This window comes from Coregonus lavaretus (assembly GCF_964263955.1).
Source record: "Coregonus lavaretus genome assembly, contig: HAP1_SCAFFOLD_386, whole genome shotgun sequence".
NCBI lineage: Eukaryota > Metazoa > Chordata > Actinopteri > Salmoniformes > Salmonidae > Coregonus > Coregonus lavaretus.
This window is the reverse complement of record NW_028165272.1, coordinates 305,082-313,921: the sequence shown is the minus strand read 5'-3', so window position 1 is coordinate 313,921 and position 8,840 is coordinate 305,082.

The following is an 8,840-nucleotide window of genomic DNA, read 5'->3' as shown; positions in this document are numbered from 1 at the left end:
CCCACAACTTGGTTGCCTCTGCCAGGAGGCTGACTAGGATCTTCAAGCAAGACAATAACCCCAAGAACACATACAAATAAATACACAAAGAAATGGTTAATTGACCATGGTGTAATATTCCTCTCCAATCTCACAAAACATTTCAGAAAAAGGCTCAGCGCTGTTATCCTCACAAGGTATTGAAAGGTATTGAAAACAGGGGTGCCAATCATTTTGACATCTAGGTTTTTGAGAAAAGTATTACTTGTTAATAAACAAAATATCTTTCTCTGAGCAATTGTATTAGTATAACAAAATATAATTTTGAAATGTTTTGAGCATACAATACAGCTTAGTATTTGTATTATTTATTTATTTGGACTTATTTTATACAGTCTTTCTTTGCTCATCTTTATCAAGGCCAATCATTTTGGACCTGACTGTATGTGTGTCGTGTCGCCTTATGACGGTGTTAAGACCATCGAAATAGAAGAATGGGTAGAATGTTCTAGGAACCTCTGGCAATTTAACTGCTGAACTAACTCATGGATACACATACAACGACAAAGCTGGTATTGCGATGCATAATTTTCATGGCAATTTTGAAAGGTTAATACTAGGACTATTTGCTCTCAATGACTTCTTTGGACGAACAGATGTTGAGTATCTGTAAAGTACAGTATCTTCTCACTCACTTTTTTTGTCAAGTTAGCCTGAATGGTTGTCAGACATTAACTAGCCTTGTGTTGTCTGACATCACACCGTAAACGGCGGTAAAGACTGGAGATTGACGTAGGCCTACAAAATGAGCCGGTCTCTCTGATATTTACACACTTGTCTTGAGTCATTATCGCCAATGGCAATCGACCATTATCCTTTGAAAATCATGTAAAATACAAAGCACAAAGAACAAATGTCTCTTTTTTTGCATGTGCACATTTAGGCGTGTGCATCTCTTCATTGATCTTCAGTTTTCAATACTTTCTTTTCATCTCATTTATTTTTGCTTGATGCGAGGACTCCTGAACTAAATTGAATCGCAGACATTGACCTTCATATTGAGTCTGTCTTTCTGATGTTTAACACGCGTATCTCTTTCCCCCTCTCAGTGTTTCTGTTTTGAGGAGCAGCGGTTGAACCCTAAAGAGGAAGTGGACATAACCGTGTTCTTCTACATCGACCCCGAGTGTGATGAGGACCTGCGTATGGCCCACATCAACATCATCACCCTCTCATACACTCTCACCCCTCCCTGGATAATTTGACTTCACTACACGGCTAAAGATTGGCCTCGTCTTGTCAGCCATTTTTAAAGACTATTTACTGCCGATCCTCAGAGCTGCTGAGAGTATGTCCAGTATATACAGCAGGCATTCAATACATGTATTGGATCTAGTGCTGAGACACAGTTCATCCCTGCAGTAAGTGGTTCACGAAAGCAAAAGGTTTATGTATGTGGATTACACTGTAATATCAGTCATCCCTGAATGAGAGAATGCAATTTAATATATGAAAATTATAATGTACAGAGAAGAGAGGTTATTTACATTTTAGACTTACAGTTAGTGAGTGCATACATTTTTCATACTGGCCCCCGTGTGGGAAACGAACCCACAACCCTGCCGTTGCAAGCGCCATGCTCTACCAACTGAGCTACAGGAGGGCCCCTGAAGTCACTTTTGTAAAAATGTTTTCCATGCGATGAACAGTTCATCAAGTGTCTTTAAGTGGAGGGTCCTCAGAGGAGGAAGGGGAGGACCATCCTCCTCAGTGAATATCATCAAAATACAAAATAGTGAAACATAAAAAAAGTTATCATTTTTAGATAAAACTCTACTAAATATATTCACGTCACCAAATCATTGCAATGAGGGTCTACAGAAGCCTCAAAAGCACTCTGTAGGGTAGCTCCATGGTGTAGCCGGAGGACAGCTAGCTTCCATCCTCCTCTGGGTACATTGACTTCAATACAAAACCTAGGAGGCTCATGGTTCTCACCCCCTTCCATAGACTTACACAGTAATTATGACAACTTCCGTAGGACATCCTCCAATTTATCAGCGCTCTTGCAGCATGAACTGACATGTTGTCCACCCAATCAAAGGATCAGAGAATGAATCTAGTACTGAAAGCATAAGCTACAGCTAGCTAGCACTGCAGTGCATAACATGTGGTGAGTAGTTGACTCAAAGAGAGAGAAAGACAATAGTTTAATACTTTTTAACAAATTAATTTCTTCCAAAATGATGGAGAAGCAAGAGAGACAGAGAGAGATTTGGTTGTATTTTTTTAAACGTTCACTTAGCTAGCGAATGCAGCTAGCTAGTTTAGCCTATTCAAACACCCTGCTCAAACAGAGAGGGATGCTATGTTAGCTAACTGGCTATGGCTAGCCAACACTGGAACTCTTAGTTAAGGTCAGGGTAAGCTTTTGGTTTTATTCATTCATTGTCACTGGGGCCAGCCGGGGTAACTACTAAACTGCTTTCTGACTGTATACTGTACTGCATGATTGTAGCGGGTTTTCTAAAGCGTTAGTTCTAGTAGCTATGTTGACTATGATGTGACAACGATGTAGGCTGTGTGTAATAGCGGTTAGCAGTCATGATTTGAAGGTTTGGTTTGGAAAGGTTTTTTCACCTGGTCACAGACAGCGGATGTGTTGAGCACTGAAGTCCACAAGCGAAGGGAAAAGGTGAGAGAAGGAGAGCGCGTTGATAGTTACAAGAAGGAGTTATATAAACAACGAGCAAAGGGATCATGCTGTTTTTTATGTGGCTGCTATGAAAGTGAACTGTGTTTGGGTATGATCAGGGGTGTATTCATTCCGCCGATTCTGTTGAAAAACGTTTCTTAAACGGAAGCCAACGGAACGAAACGTGAATAAACATAATTGAATTTGTCCAATAGAAACTCTCGTTTGCAACTGTTGGACTAATGATTACACCCTAGATCAGCTAGATGCAGGCAAGAGTGTACAAGGCGGAATTGAATGTGTCACTGACTGTCACTTTGATTACAAAAAATTATCTTGACCTGTGCACCTACGTTGTAAACTTTCATTCATAGGCTAGGTTGTAGCAACCTCATGATGGGTATAGGGAAAATGTGAGTATCATGTAGTAGCCTAAACCTATCGATGTTACATTGAGCTGGGTGAATGGAATATGAACGACAGTCATCCAAAACGCTGTAATAGAAATAAGGCCATGCAACAACAACAAAGAAATCATCCTCCCTCATCTTAACGACCATCACTGCTGCACAGGGTTCTTCAAACAAATACATTTTGATTAAGGAGCTAATTGTTGAGTTTTTCATGATTTCGTGAGCACTAATCAGACTCTTTTATTTTCCTCATGAAAGGTCAATTCATCCATCTGAACTTGCAAAAAAGCCTTTTGCGTGTTTATTTGTCTTACAGTGTTTATAATGTGTATTATCGTGATTTCACCACTAGAGGGCAGGAGGAATACGCTAATCATTATGGAACTGTATATCTGCCAAAGATCAATTGGAAATACAAATTAACTAATGATAAATCAATATCACAATTGTCAGTTATTATGGATGATTTTCAAGTACATATGTTGTAGAATTAAACACCTATATGCCTTAAAATGTTTATGGATTGAGAACCAGTTGAAGGGTTAATACAGAGCAGAGACATTTATGTGTTTTTCATAAACTCCCTGCAGCTGGTCTGGGTATGTCAATGACATGTGATGGCTGTGTGGAGATTGGAGTAACAATGGACCTAGTGTTATCATTTGTTTTGCTTATGACCCTATGACCTGACACATGGCCACATGCACATAATCTCAAGGGCCAGGGAGGATGGTAAATGATAAATGTTTAAATGTATGTGTAATGAGATTAGGGAAAGGGTCTGCTACTAATATAATGAGATTAGGGAAGAGGCTTCCTGTGGAAAAGCGCCCATGACCTTTTGGAGTAAAACACATGTGACATTTGGACGTTGAAAGATAAGGGTAGAGTGGCACTAAAATAAGTTAATCATTTGCCCTAAGGGGAGGGACTGTATATGCTATGTAACATGATTATGCATTTGTGTGTATAAAAGGGAGCTCTAAGCCAAAGAGAGACAGTTGTTGTTCCATGGAGCAAGCTCGGCTTTGTTATGCAAATAATAAAGTGTAATTCTTAGATTCACAAGCTCCGATGTCTTGAGAGAGATTTTTGAGTTGACTATTTTTGAGTCAAATATTTCTACGACATAATTGGCGAGCTTTACCAGGAGTTGAAAAATAGGGACCAGAGACGGTATACATCTGCAGTTGTGAAACGGCTTGGACGGACCATACAAACAAAAGCGGCTGCTTTTAACAGGTAAGCCAAGTTCTTACTTATATAGTATAACGTTTGTGTAGTCTGATCCGGGGCTCGGCAACATCTAAAGAAATACCAAAATAGGTCTCTCCAAATTTAAGAACCAGAACATTAGAGGCTAGGAGCGTTTGAATTTAAGAATACATGTCGATGTCACTCTGTTGTTTGTCTGAACCGTCTGTTCAATTGATTTGATTCATTTGATTCATTTGATTCATCTTGCTGATCGCTCTGTCTGGGTCATTTCGACACGGGCGGCTGTCCAGCTGGTTGAGCGATCAGACAATAACATGTTAAAAAGACCTACAGATACCGCTCTAGACGTGTAGTGGAAGTTAATCGTCTTGAGGACTGCTTAGGTAGGCGAAATCCTGTGCAATAACGCTCTTTCTCTGTGTCGTGAAAGTGTATCAGAGAAAGAGGGCCGAATTTACAGGTCGCTTAGGAAAGCGTAGTAGAAGTCCAGGTGTGTAGAGGAAGTGTAACACCTGGGCTAAATAAATAGAAATCCTGTGGATACCGCTTTGGAGAGCTAAAATTAGCACTCCAGAGGTCTGAACGGGCAGGTGGCTAGCTAAATTTGGGACCTACGGTACCGCTCTAATGAGGAATTCATTGTTAGAGGTCTGCTCGGGTAGGTAGGGCATCATCCTGTGTTGTGGTGATGCCAAAATTAGGTAGGGTCGATCAGGTAAAAAAGTTAGGTCAATCGGCGTAGGTGACAGCATAAATTGGAGTAACACCGGTCATCCTGAGTAGGTGAACGGGTTAAAGGGCTTCAAAATATTGAGAAAGTGTTAAATAGAGTAGGTCTGCTCATCTCGTATGGGTGAATGGTTTGCTTGGGCGGCTGTGAGTCATTCAACTGTCTGATTTATTTGGGCACAAGTGGCTGCTCATCTGTATGAATGAGAATAATAAGAAATCCTGCAGATAACAGCTTATTTTCTGTGTTGAGGAGAGAAGCTGTGTTTGAGGTCGTTTGAAGTGTCGGTGTTTGGTGGAGAAAGGTTGGCGCACCTTTCCTGGACCGTTGTTTGAGTATAACCTGGTAGGAAGGACGCACCCGGTCTCACACCAAGAGAGGAAGAGTGAATGGTGCGTGGATATTCATTGACCAACTGAGTGTAGAAAATTCACGTTACCAGGAGGGGTAGAATAAAACATGTTGGAGGAACAGGTCACATGTACCGGTGTGGTCATATGACGTCTATGCATTGTATTTTGATAGATCTTTTAGGGTATGTTTCTGACATTATATTTAGAAACTTTAGAGGTGATGTATTATTATGATAAATTGACTACAGTAAAATAATAACTAGGATAGGGTTAACATTCCAAATTTGGGCCCTTTGATAGAATAAAATATTCCTGTAGGTTATACAAATAGTAATTAAGGGCGTTTGAGAACAACATTGTATAAATATGGAATAAGAGTGGTATAATGATGTAAATTAGTCACACTCTGAAGTTTGAATGATGAGATATAGAGGTGTGTTTGATAATTATATATACGTTGGAATAATAAGCTTTTCTTGTAAATTATATCTTGGAGTTTCGTACAACAATGCCTGTCATAGAATTTTGTAAGATCAGGGAGTAGTGACCAGCATATATGATTCTAGGAGGATTCTATGACTGAGGGAAAGGATTTGGGTAATTTGTTGTTTGTTCCGCTGAGACTAGATGGTGATTAACAGATTGTGGCAATAAAGAATAATTAGAAACATGAATGGTTTGGTAGATATGAATATATTGGAATATAATGAATTTTCTGTGAGTGTGATTTAATACGAGGGATTGGATAAAAGTATAGGTGTTGACTTGCACGCCCAAACACGTAGACGTACGTGGAAATGGCAGAGAGTACATACGGCATGTGGTAGAATTAAGCATTATAATAAACTATCTATTATTTCAGAAGCAGAGGTAAGATAGTCAAGGAATTTTAGTATATTAGGGGAAAATATAATTCATTTGGTTAGGTCGTTAGATCTGTTTCCAAATCAATGAATGTGGGGTTTGACTTGTTGACTGTTAAATTGTATACGTTGAGCGTGTGAGATCTGTGTCCTTCAAAGCTATTTTCTGATAAAGTGTGGTATGTGCCAGATACTAAAACTACTGACCATTATCATTGAAATAAAGGAGGATTAACTTGTCTTTTCAATAAAGCATAGATTCTGCATCGCTGAACAGAGTCTGGGTTTTCTAAGTATAGTTTAGCTATAGTTGTGGGTTGTTTAGATTGAAGGAACATTCAGGATAAGACTGGACGATCTAGTAGCCTGAGTCTTTTCAGACTGAAGGACTCACTTATTCAACGGGAAAGAAGGAGGAGTGTCTATAGTCTAAATCAGAAAGGACAGTTACATTTGAATAGCGGACTGGCAATTTGGATAAGAGATTTGGCCATAATTTGAATTGTTTAGGTAGACTGGAATGAAAGTAAGGTATTATAATAGTATGAATATAAATATATTATTAGTTATTGTTGGGATGTTAATAGACTCTACTAATGCCATGAATTAGTTTCCGGTTAAAAGAGAGTCATACTTGCTTGACTGTATCGAGCTGAAAGAGATATTTGAAGCAAGTTTGAATAGTTGGATGGAAAACATTTATTTGACAAAATTCTAATTGTTATTACTTTATTCTATGGTTTGCGTGACACCAGTAATGTATGCGAATAGTTGGTGAATTGTAGAATGATAATGTATTTTCGTTACGTGAACAAGGGGATGCAAGGAGCTTTGGCTATTATGCATGGTGAATAGCACCAATTTATAGTGGGTTCTAGATTTGTTGAATAAACAAACTTATATTTTAAACTAAAGTAATGCAATAGGCTACAATTATAACATTATCCGAAAAAGGCACTATACGCTCATCTGTGGTCCTCTGTAGCTCAGTTGGTAGAGCGCGGTGCTTGCAACGCCAGGGTTGGGTGTTCGATTCCCAAGGGGGGCTAGTATAATAATGTCGTTTGGAATAAGAGCATCTGCTAAAATGTTAACGGGTATGGAGAGGAGAGTACGTGGTGGTAATTTTTTAGTCATTGAATAAGGTGTTGCTAGATTAAACGAGTGACAATGGTGGAATATGTCTTTAGATAAATTGGATTGTGATAAATGGATGATTTCAATATATGATGGTAAACTACAGCAAGTGTTTAGTGTTACTTGTAGTTTACTTAGAAAGGATAGATTAATAGATCTAATTCATTCTGATAATGGCGGAGTGATGGTTTAATTGCGTGGCATGATTTTAGTTGATTACAAGAGAAATAGGATATAGTTTACGACGCATGGAGAAGTGAATGTCTTATATGGTAATAGATCAACTGAACCAAACATGACGTTACTACGGCAATTTAGGATGGTTAATGTTGTTAAGTTCGTTTTTAAACCCTATGATAGAGGTAAATGCAGAATGCTGTTTGAAAGTGTGTTTTATTAGGTCTGCTAGTAAAAATGGAAGAATTTCCATTTTTGTCTGTGGGTGATAAACATTGGGGCTTGCTGAAACGTGAGAACGCTATAAGGGACATTATGGGTTAAGTTAGGTGTACAAGGATCGCGTATTTTGTAGGAAGTCATAGGAGGTTGAATATTATGACCGTAAGTCGCTTTGGATAAAAGCGTCTGCTAAATGGCATATTATTATTATTATTATTATTATCGGCAGGAAATTGCTAGCTAGTTAGCGGTGAGAGCTAGTGCGGTTTTTGTTGGGTGACGTCACTTGCTCTATGAACTGGAAGTAGATGGTTTGTGTGGCATTGGTGGAGCGACGGGTAACGGTGCTTCGATGGTGAATCCTGTCAATGTGTGCAGAGGGTCCCTGGTTCGAATGCAGTAAGGGACAGAAAGCAAATCTTTTACATTGATGCTATTGATGTGAATTACTGGTTTCATTGATAACATTATAGGAAAGATGTTGTCCTACCAATCCATGTCGGATAGGATAACATAGTAATTAAAATTGCATATTGGTGAATTGGATGTTTTATTGGTTTTTACTATAAATATAAAATAATTTGTCATCTGTTGAGGTACCGTTATAAGGGAAATTAGCGGTAGAGTATGATAGATATTGTAGAGGGTTTAAAAAATAAGTTAATTGGGTGATGAGACAGGTTGACTTGATGTTGAATGGGATTGTTTAATAGAAGTAATTATTTATATTTAGGAGAATGAGAATATGTTATTAGGTAGTATTGCTTTGTGGAGACGATTTACTAATGAAGAACATGTCTCGATAGTTGAATAAGGAACGATATTTGATAATTGATCATTTTATTATGACATTATATAGTTTGTTTAAACAGCAGTGAGTTATGATGATTGTTTATTACTTCAGATAACGATAATTTGTTTATAGTACGTTGAACGATGGGAGGTAGTTGTTGCTGTTGGCCTGGTGGATTAAGTAGACATATTTTTATGGGTTTTGGATTATGAAACAATAACTTTATATTTAAAAAAAATCATCAATGCAACAGTTTGCGA